General features: G+C 45.1%; 1 protein-coding gene across 4 annotated transcripts in view; it reads right to left on the reverse strand.

The window, feature by feature from the left end:
* The window catches only part of TMCO4 (transmembrane and coiled-coil domains 4), an 83,113-nt gene extending 76,832 nt beyond the window's left edge, over positions 1–6,281 (reverse strand). For 2 of the 4 annotated variants that reach the window (XM_048825342.2, XM_048825341.2), the window contains exon 1: positions 6,115–6,281. The gene's annotated coding sequence lies outside the window, so the exon portion shown is untranslated. Of the gene's footprint in view, positions 1–4,648; positions 4,721–4,984; positions 5,004–6,114 lie in introns of those variants that run through there. The other 2 variants (XM_075121170.1, XM_075121171.1) reach the window with 2 other exon arrangements.
* Positions 6,282–11,708: the final 5,427 nt, after the last annotated feature.

Raw genomic sequence — 11,708 nt, forward strand, 5'->3', positions numbered from 1 at the left:
CTAAGAATGACAGATTCCAGGGGGAGGAGATAGCATCCAGGTGTCTCTGAAGAGACAAAACGCTCCTTCTCTCTACCAGCCACTAGAAGGGTGTGGGGAGTAACATTTATAGGGTACCTACCATTCATAGGCTGACACCAAAAATGGAACAGCTGAGCAGGGTCTAGAGCAGAGATGGGCAAACTATGGCCCATGGGCCACATCCGGCCCGCGGGACCCTCCTGCCCAGCCCCTGAGCTCCTGGCCCGGGAGGCTAGCTCCCAGCCCCTCCCTTGCTGTCCCCTCTCCCCCACAGCCTCAGCTCACTGCCGTCAGGGGGAGAGAAGCAGTGGGGGTCGGCTAGGGGGCGGGGGCCGAGCCACGCCTGGTTGTTTGTGGAGGCACAGCCTCCCCTAACCGGCCCTCCATATAATTTCGGAATCCCGATGTGGGCCTCAGGCCAGCCCCTGGCCTAGAGACAGCATCCTGGAAGAAATGCCATCTTCAGAAACTGGGATTGCCCAGTAGGTGTTTTCACCTTTACATTTAATTCCAGATATACTGTGTCTGCTAATTTTTTGACTGAATATACATTCCAGGGACATGAATGCTCCCATTCTGAACAAAGTTCCGTGTACTCCCTCAATTACTAGAAGTCATTCTCCCCTCCTTCACATGGGGAGCCCCTGCTAGTCCAGGAAGTTTCTGCACATTGTTTTCAATCTTTTTATGACCTACCTCATTCTTGACTCTAGTGTGTAGTACAGTCACCTGCACAATCTAATCTTTATTTCCTGCTAGTGTAACCAATACAACCAACTGTAGAAATGACACAACAATAGCTTCTTTGTCTGTAACCTTATTCCATAAAAATCAACAAACAGATCCTTAAAAAAAAAGTTGGGAGTTTCCGGAAAAGTTATTAAGGTTCTAAGAAGCCCTATTCTTTGTGTCCTCCCATCCACAAATCAGAGCTTTGAGGTGATATTATGGGCAATAACTTTCAAACTTGGGTCCCTACAGTTAGGTATCTAAGTATGTACAGGTACCCAGAAACAGCTGGATTTTCTGAAGTGCAGTGTCAGGAATAACAACATCTGGATTTTCTGAAGTGCAGTGTCAGGAATAACAACATCTGGTTTAGTCAAATTCAACATATTGTCCTACCTGATAAACAGTCACATCCTGCTGCTATTGAAATCAATGGGTAGAGCCCTGCAAATCTGTAGATATCCGTAGACCATGTTTGCAGATCACAGATCGGATGTGGATACAAATTTTGTGTCCACGCAGGGCTCTATCAATGGGAACTGCAGGAGCGCAACACCTCTGAAAATCAGGCCACTTAGTTTGGTGCTAAGTTTGAAAATTTTGGCCTGGGTATTATGCCACTGACTCCAACAAGAGTAAATTGGTCCCATAGCCAGGCTCAGACCCTGAGGATTATATTCAGCTTGTTTCACTGAAGTAGGTGTCCCTGTTTCAAGCAAGGTAATCCAGCAGTCCAAAGCATTTCCATAATCTGAGCTGTCACTTGAAAGAAATTTTTATCACCAGCTTTTCACATAAAGTGCCCTTTGTTGTCTTGAACGGTGCTGTATTTTATATAATGACTTCAGCAATCTTATTTAAAAAGTAAAATAATAATCCTACATTAAAGATCCACAGCTGTAAAATACTTGAGTGTTCCCTACCGGTGGAAAAGCAAACATAGGCATACTAGCTTCACATTTGCGCCTATGCTAAAATATAGATACTTGGAACTGCCAACCAACAGAATGGGTTAAATCCTTAGAACCCTCAAATGCACCTGAGTCATCTCATTGACACAGTGGGGTTGCATTGGTGCAAAGGAAGACACAAATTAATTTTTAGTTTCTGAGTCTCATTCCCCAAGGACAAAAAGAGCAGGAATGATTAGAAGGTAAGATGCAGGACTTCAGGTGCTGGAGGGATGGACTGTCTTGCATCACACAACAATACCTGAGTAGCATTGAGGGGCTCTGTATTATCTCTCACAGAGTTATTTGTTAAGAGCTGACAGCACGTTCAGAGCTGTATAGATCACGGAGGAAATTCCAACCAGTTTGCATATAAGGCTCAAGGCCTGCAACTGGGTTGGCCTGGGCAGACTTTCTGACCACGTGGAGACTCACTGAAATCAGTGTGGTCTATGTGGCAGGAAAGATCTGCCCATATGGATCCAATTGCAAGATTAGGATATAATAGATATACACTAAACAATATTAGACACACAGAGCGAAATGTGACCATATGATGGATTCAATGCAAAGCAGGAGAGCAGATTATTTAACATACAAAATTACAACCCGATAATATATTCTTCCTCATGACCATTAAATAATACTTCCAGATTGCCTAGCATTGGGCTTGATTCTGCAAAACCTTATTCATGTAAGTTATCTGTAATCACATGGGCCCCAATCCAGAAAAGCACTTTAGCATGCGTGAAAGCCTCTTTCTATTTAGGAAACTATTTAAGTACATTTGTAACTTTAAGATGGTGTAAACTTCAATGGGATTGAGCACTTTCTTAAATTGGGATGCTGTCCTGAAACGTGGCCATAAGAGAGCTCTGCTGATGTCAATAGAATGAGGGAGATTTTATTTAGGTTTCCCTGATCTAGTCTTTAGGAAGAAAGGCACTATAAGGTTAATGGATGTCTTTGATCAGAGAATAATTATGCCTTTTCCAATGATAAAACAAAAGCACTACTGTCGATTTCTATCGCTCGGCTATTATCCGGATATGTGGAAATGCAAAGACTGACACACTGTATAAGACCAACAGACCTTTTAGTCCTCTATCCTCTTTCCAGCAGTCCTGGATGCTTCAGAGGAAAGTGAAAAAACCTCAGAAATGGGCAATTATAGAATAAACTGCCATTAAGGGAAATGTCTTTGTAACCTCAGGCAGTTAGTGATTGGCTTTATCCTTTCAAGCATGCAGGTTGTATCCCTTATATTTTTTAATCCTATCTAATGTAACTGTGGATGTTTTTATAATTCACACAAATGCCTTATTATTCCTGTAAATGCCGTTTGGGCAAATTAATTAAAGGAACTTCAAATGGGTATTTTGGAAACTCTAATTTATACAGCTTTTAAAATAGCAATCACAAGAGTTATTTCAGATGCTGACAGAAAAATGCAATGCAACATTAAAAACACCTTATCCAGAGGAAGATTGTCATTTGCTATACCACCACCTAACTCTTATATTTCATCAGTAGATCTCAAAGTTCCTCACAACCTTTTTAATGTATTTGTTATCCTCACAACACCCCTACATGGTAGTGAAGTGTCATGATCTTCATCTGTAAACTGAGGTAGAGAGAGGCTAAGTGATTTGCCCAAGGTCTCACAGGAAGCCTGTGGCAGAACAGGGAATTGAACCTGGATCTCGCAAGTCAGTGCCTTAACCACTAGACCATCCTTCCTCTCTAAAAGCCAGTTAAGGCCATAATCTTGAAAACATGTATGAACATAATCAGCTTTATGCACGAGTTCTCTCATTAACTTCCACTGGATTACTCGTATAAGTAAAGTCACACATCGTTTATGTGCCTGCAGAATCTAGGTCCACCTACGCACAATCACACAACAAACATATGTACTTTTCAGAATGGATTATACATTGACACAAAACATACAAATATAATGTAGAATTCCACTGCAGAGCTGTATACTTAATGTAAACCACATAGTATTGGAATCAGGACAGTACCAAGAAAATCTCAGCTTTCTTTAAAAAAAAAAAAAAAGTTTTTGCTAGCGCTCATGGTTGCGGAGAAAAGCTTAAAAACACAAAGCAACCTAAAGACCTGACAGTGATTACACCCCTCCACTGCCTTCCCCAACAAGTCACCTTCAAGGCTCTGTACAACAACTCAGTTCCTGTTGTCTCCGTTCACATCTCATTGTACTCCCCCTTCACTCTGCCCACACCTAAGAAGCCCTAAAGGTTCGAAAAACCAAGAGGCAAATAAAAACAATCCAAAGTATATTTTATTAAAAAACTCATAATTTTAAAGACAAACTCATGATTTTTGCAGCCTGACTCACAAAATCTTACCACTTGGGGTTGACAGTATTGGCATTATTTTATTGGGACCTAATCCAAAGCTCACTGATCTCTAGATCAGGCCTTTTTTTGCATTCGGAGTGCACAAAGGGCCAGCAAAAGGCCAATGAACACTTACATCTAATTTAAACCCTCAGAATAGGCATCAAGTGGAATTTACATGGTGCATAGACCTTACATAGATTTTAAGGTCAGAAAGGACCATTATGATCATCTAGTCTGACCTCATGCATAGCTCAGACCAGAGTACTTCACCCACTGAACTCTGTTTCAAGCCTATAACTGACTATTCAAGCTAGATCAAGTTTTTAGAAAAATGGCTAATCTTGATTTAAAAATTTCAATGATGGAAAATCTACTATACAGAATCATAGAACATCAGGGATGGAAGGGACCTCAGGAGGTCATCTAGTCCAACCCCCTGCTCAAAGCAGGACCGATCCCCAATTAAATCATCCCAGCCAGGGCTTTGTCAAGCCTGACCTTAAAAACTTCTAAGGAAGGAGATTCCACCACCTCCCTAGGTAACGCATCCCATGGTAAATTGTTCCAATAATTAATTACCCTCTCTGTTAAAGATGTATGCCTTATTCCAAGTCTGAATTTATCTATCTTCAGCTTTGTACTGCTCCTCTGCGCAGGAGTGAATTTCACTTTCAGGGATCAACCAGAGACATTTAAGAGGATAGGGGACCCATATGCGATCCTAAATTGGATATAAATTAATCCATGAATATGTGATAGTGTTTCCTGTGTAGTTCTGTGAGAGCTTTTTATTTGAGTAGAATAAGTGGAACTATTGTTTTCCATAAGATGTTAGAAAATAAAGAAAAATATTCAAAAACAAAACAAAACACACAGCACTTCCCTTGGGAGGAAATTGACATGAAGGAAACTTACTTTGCAGAGGGAGGTAAAAAGGAGTAGATGCCTGCCACAGGAGGCCAGGGAGGGAAGCACTAACAGATGAATAGAAAGGGAGAGCTTAAGTATGAGGCACGGGCAGAAGGAACGGAGAGTAGGATCAGATGGGAGCAGAGACCAAGCTCTGCACAGTTCTGCTCTAAGGTGTCAACGGGAAGGTAGCCAGACAGAGTGACGGGCAGCGGCAGTGTTTCAGTAGACTCTAGGGGAGAAAGCAGTTCTTAGTAAACCATGAAGATGGTTAAACGTCGAGCCGTACCGTGGGATATAGTAAAGCAGATGGTGGATCTCTGAGTGGGTACAGACATCAGCCCGGGAGGAATGCATCGGTGCAAATACAATTATTATCGCTAGAATCCGAAACACCCAGATGGAGAAGACTGCTTAAACACAGGATTAGATCCAGAAACCAGATCCACCCAGGGCGTAGGAAGAAAAGGAGGACTTATGGCACCTTAGAGACTAACCAATTTATTTGAGCATAAGTTTTCGTGAGCTACAGCTCACTTCATCGGATGCATGCAGTGGAAAATACAGTGAGGAGATTTACATACACACAGAACATGAAAAAATGGGTGTGTGCGTGTGACCTATTCTCACCCCCTGAACGGGTGCAAGGCTGGGGGTGAGAGTTGCCCTCTCCCGCCCCACCCCCACCCGCGGGGCCCAGGTTCGGACAGGGTTTCGCTGCCCCCCCGGCCCTCTCCCCCCCCTTTCCAAAAACGTTTTACACTCCCCGTCCAGGCTCCTGCAGCTCTGCTCCCGACAGCAGCAGCTCCCCAGTCGCCCCCTGAGGTGACTATCGGGGGGCAGCAGAGTGCACGGCTCCCCAAAGGGCTCAGACGCGGGGGGCGGGCTCCAGCATCCCCACTCCTCCAAGGGGGTGAGTCGGGGCCGGGGGGGGGGGGGGGCAGCGAAACCCTGTCCGAACCTGAGCCCCGCGGGTGGCGGTAGGGCGGGAGAGGGCAACTCCCCGCCCTGATCCGCTTCCCCCGGGAGGGGAGCCCCCAGGCTGGGACCCCAGTGCGGGGGGCTCCCCCTGGGCCCCGGTCTGGGGGGACCCCTCAACACATGTCCAGGCAGAAACAACCCGTCCCTTGTCCTACCGTGCGTCTCCGCCCGCAAACCGTCAGGGAGGAAGGGGGCGGCACCGTGCTAAGATGCCGTCGCCTCCCTGCTCTCCCGTCTCCTCAGGCGGGCCCGGTGCTCAATCCCACCCCGAGGCTCAGGGACGCCGAGAGGGCCCGAGTTACGCAGCTCGCGTAGGGGGAGCTATGGCCAAACGGCGAATGCGGCGGCTGCCTCACGTAGCCAGCGCGGGGGAGCGGAAGGGCTACGCAAAGTGCGTGACGGGAGAGGGGAGCGCCGGCTGGACTCTGAGCTCCCGCTCGGCCGTGTGGCCGGGCCGCCGTCGGGGGCGCTCGCTCCAGGCAGGGCCGGGCCCATTAAACACCGTCGTAGTAGCCTGAGATCGCAACACAACGCTCCATCGCTGCAGAGCCTAGAACAGGGGGCTCCTAGCCGGACCCTCCGTTTCAGGTACATGCGGAGCCAGAAACCTCAGTGCCCCCCCAGCGGTAACGTAGCGGGGCCAGGATCCTCCCGGCCAGCCTGAGCTGCTCTCCGGAAGCAGGCCAAACCTGGCCTTTGCTAAGCACATTTCACGCAGCTTCAGGTGTCACCTGCCCTACGGGTCCTCTGTAGACTTGCGTTTCAAAGGCTGATCGCGCAAGCACAGTAGAAGGATCCTAAATCACTTTCAGGAGCTATGGAGCAGAACCACTGACAGTGAGTCCCCCAGAGAAAGGTACTGGCCTGCCGCAACTTTGCCTTTTGGCTGCCCTACCAGAGCCATTGCACCAGGGCTATGGGAAAGGCCAGGGTTGTTTTGCGAGAGTGGGGGGCAGCGGCAGAGAGATCGCGCGGAGGAAGCAGTGAAATGAAATCTGCTCTGGCATGTAAATAGAACAGATACATTCCTAGGGCAGCAAAATATTATGAACAGTAAATTTAATAACAGTTTACCGTGAGAGAGATTTTGAGGCTACAAGGGGCATACACTTTCTAATTTTAGATGAATAGATTTCAAGACCAGAAGGGACAATAGTGATCCTGCATAACACAGGTCAGCAGTAATTTCTAAAAAAGAAAAGGAGTACTTGTGGCACCTTAGAGACTAACCAATTTATTTGAGCGTGAGCTTTCGTGAGCTACAGCTCACTTCATCGGATGCATACCGTGGAAACTGCAGCAGACTTTATATACACACAGAGACCATGAAACAATACCTCCTCCCACCCCACTATCCTGCTGGTAATAGCTTATCTAAAGTGATCATCAAGTTGGGCCATTTCCAGCACAAATCCAGGTTTTCTCACCCTCCGCCCCCCCCCCCAACTCACTCTCCTGCTGGTAATAGCCCATCCAAAGAGACCACTCTCTTCACAATGTGTATGATAATCAAGGTGGGACATTTCCTGCACAAATCCAGGTTCTCCCACCCCCTCACCCCCATACACACACAAACTCACTCTCCTGCTGGTAATAGCTCATCCAAAGTGACCACTCTCCCTACAATGTGCATGATAATCAAGGTGGGCCATTTCCAGCACAAATCCAGGTTTTCTCACCCCCCCACCCCCATACACACACAAACTCACTCTCCTGCTGGTAATAGCTCATCCAAAGTGACCACTCTCTCCACAATGTGCATGGTAATCAAGGTGGGCCATGTCCAGCACAAATCCAGGCTTTCTCACACCCCCCTCCCCGGGAACACACACACACACAAACTCACTCTCCTGCTGGCAATAGCTCATCCAAACTGACCACTCTCCAAGTTTAAATCCAAGTTTAACCAGAATGTCTGGGGGGGACGGGTAGGAAAAAACAAGGGGAAATAGGCTACCTTGCATAATGACTTAGCCACTCCCAGTCTCTATTTAAGCCTAAATTAATAGTATCCAATTCGCAAATGAATTCCAATTCAGCAGTTTCTCGCTGGAGTCTGGATTTGAAGTTTTTTTGTTGTAAGATAGCGACCTTCATGTCTGTGATTGCGTGACCAGAGAGATTGTTCTCCGACTGGTTTATGAATGTTATAATTCTATAACCAGCAGGAGAGTGACTTTGTGTGTGTATGGGGGTGGGGGGGGGTGAGAAAACCTGGATTTGTGCTGGAAATGGCCCACCTTGATTATCATGCACATTGTAGGGAGAGTGGTCACTTTGGATAAGCTATTACCAGCAGGAGAGTGAGTTTGTGTGTGTGGTTTTTGGAGGGGGGTGAGGGAGTGAGAGAACCTGGATTTATGCAGGAAATGGCCCACCTTGATTATCGGTTGTTTGGGGGGGGCGGAGGGTGAGAAAACCTGGATTTGTGCTGGAAATGGCCCAACTTGATGATCACTTTAGGTAAGCTATTACCAGCAGGACAGTGGGGTGGGAGGAGGTATTGTTTCATGATCTCTGTGTGTATATAATGTCTGCTGCAGTTTCCACGGTATGCATCCGATGAAGTGAGCTGTAGCTCACGAAAGCTCATGCTCAAATAAATTGGTTAGTCTCTAAGGTGCCACAAGTACTCCTTTTCTTTTTGCGAATACAGACTAACACGGCTGTTACTCTGAAACCTGTCATTGTGAAGAGAGTGGTCACTTTGGATGGGTTATTACCAGCAGGAGAGTGAGTTTGTGGGGCGGGGGGGGGGGCGGAGGGTGAGAAAACCTAGATTTGTGCTGGAAATGGCCCAACTTGATGATCACTTTAGATAAGCTATTACCAGCAGGAGAGTGACTTTGTGTGTGTATGGGGGTGGGGGGGGTGAGAAAACCTGGATTTGTGCTGGAAATGGCCCACCTTGATTATCATGCACATTGTAGGGAGAGTGGTCACTTTGGATAAGCTATTACCAGCAGAAGAGTGAGTTTGTGTGTGTGGTTTTTGGAGGGGGGTGAGGGAGTGAGAGAACCTGGATTTATGCAGGAAATGGCCCACCTTGATTATCGGTTGTTTGGGGGGGGCCGGAGTGTGAGAAAACCTGGATTTGTGCTGGAAATGGCCCAACTTGATGATCACTTTAGGTAAGCTATTACCAGCAGGACAGTGGGGTGGGAGGAGGTATTGTTTCATGATCTCTGTGTGTATATAATGTCTGCTGCAGTTTCCACGGTATGCATCCGATGAAGTGAGCTGTAGCTCACGAAAGCTCATGCTCAAATAAATTGGTTAGTCTCTAAGGTGCTACAAGTACTCCTTTTCTTTTTGCGAATACGGACTAACACGGCTGTTACTCTGAAACCTAGTAATTTCTAGTAACCGAGTAATTTTTGCATCAAAACCGTAGCTTCGTTGAGCTAAAGCATCTCTTTTAAAAAGATATTCAGTCTTGATTTAAAGATTTCAAGTGATGGAGAATCTACTACATCCCTAGGTAAGTTGTTCTAATGAGTAATTGCCTTCACTTAAAAATATGCACGCAATTTTGAGTCTGAATATTTCTAGTTTCAGCTTTCAACCATTATATCTCATGGTGCATTTTTCTGCTAGATTAAAGAGCCAGCTACTTTCAGAAATCTCTTCCCCCTGTAGACTCTTGTAGATAGAACGGGCCAACTCAGGGGCTTTGGTTCACAAGACGTTTTGACATTTTTGCAATCTCTGTTTGTTCTTTACTCAGAATGAAAGTAAATGTATTGAAATTTCTCAGCAAACTGGAAATTCCCCCCTAAAATTTCATTTCAGAATGAGGGAAATGTGTTCCCAAAAGGAAATATGTGAAATTGACATTTCCACCACTGCTATTCAGCTGGAGCTCCCAGCCCTGAGTGGCTCTCTCTGCTGTAGACTGCGTACCCTGTTTCAAGAAAAGTTTTGTTGAATCTGTAATAGAGTCGATGAATTAGTGTGCCTCAGTGAATTGGTAGTTTTGCTGGAAAATTTCTGATCAGCGGTACTTGATCATGATCAAATCATTCCTTAATCTTCATTTGGATAAATTAAATAGTTACAGCTTCTTAAGTCTTTCATTGCAGGGCATTTTTTCCAGACCACAAAACATTCTTGTAGCTCTTGTCCGAACCCTTTATAATTTTTCAACCTTCTTTTTGGTGTGTGGACATGAGAACTGGACTCAGTATTCCAATAGTAGTCTTACTAATGCAATATTCACAGATTATCCCTCCTCCCCACTCCTACTTGGCATCATAGTGGGAGCTCATGTTCAGCTGGTTATCTACCATAATCCCCAAGTCTTTTTCAGTGTCACTGCATTCCAGGGTACAGTTCCCCATCATCTTTGTTCCTAGATGTAAGATCTTGCATTTGGCTTTATTAAAACTCATGTTGTTCAATGAACCCACCCAACCAAGTGGTCTTGACTGGTCCTGGTTGGTCACTATTGCCCTACTTGGCCATATGCCAAAGGTACGTGTGATGCATCCCAAAGGTATAACTGCCTATTGACCAGAGTTCAGTACTAGAATCTGAGTATTCTCTTGACCTACTTCTTCCTGTGACACTGACTCATTTTGTGGTTTATGGAAGGCAATTTTAACTTCACTTCCTCAATTTCCTGCCGGTAAAGTCAGGGATGATCATATTTATTTGTCTATCTCATGGGTACGTTGTAAGGATTACTCAGGGTTTGTAAGCACTGAATATGAAAAGTGCTACATAAATGCCCATGCCTCCTGGTATCTATCACCTTTCCCTTCCTTTTCAGAGGCTGGACACCACTACTAATCATTCTGCTTTTACCACACTTTTTTCAGTGTTCAATTATTTGCACTTTCTTCTCCATGTCAGCAGTCTTCTCAAGGACTGAAGAGACATCTAAGCTGAACTACCCCTTATCCCATAGATCTCTAGGCCCTTCAAGTCAGGCTTGAAGTATACTGACACAAGGCAGTGGGAGGGAAACCTATACTGCCTCTCCCTGTGATTATGTTCTGTGGATCCATAAAGAACAACATTCTCCAGGGTTGTCAGTCTCTTACTATCCAACCCTCTTTCTAACCTTCAAAGCATAAGAAAGGTTTCTATTTCTATTCCCACTAAATGGATTTTTAGCATATATGGAAATAGTTAACACTCGGGACACAAATCTGCAGCTGTGTTTCTTAGTCTCAGTGGACACCACCATTCTTTTTGGGATTATTAATATTACAGTAGTGCCCAAATATAGCAGAAGACCCAGAGATCTTATGCTCATCAAAGAGTTTAAGCCAGAAGAAAGATTTCTGTCTTATCCCAGAGAAGACTAGTACTGCCAAGGCTGATGCCTTTAGAAGGGCATCATCTATTTTAGTCAGTTTGTCTCTCTAATCTGTCTGTCCATCAGTCAGACATTCGCAGCAAGAGTACTGCAGTTTCCCTTCATAGTGTTTTGACCTGAACAAATATTAATAGTTACCAGAGGCCTGATCCAAACCCACTGACATCAGTGGAAGTCTTCCCAAAAATATAACTGGTTAGTGAAAACTTTAGTTCCCCCAGTTTAATGCTGACCATTGATTTTAGTTAGGTTATACGGTCTTTTCTTCATATCAACTCAATTACTGTTTGCACCGCACCAATAGAGATAGCCCATAATCTCTCATCTTTAATTGCTGATTCTTATTTCACTACATTTCTTAGGTGCTTTATCAGCTCTAGTTCTCGTCAGGAAGAGAGCTCTGAAGTGTTCTGACAGCGAATTTAT

Source organism: Caretta caretta, chromosome 18, assembly GCF_965140235.1.
Source record: "Caretta caretta isolate rCarCar2 chromosome 18, rCarCar1.hap1, whole genome shotgun sequence".
Classification (NCBI taxonomy): Eukaryota; Metazoa; Chordata; order Testudines; family Cheloniidae; genus Caretta; species Caretta caretta.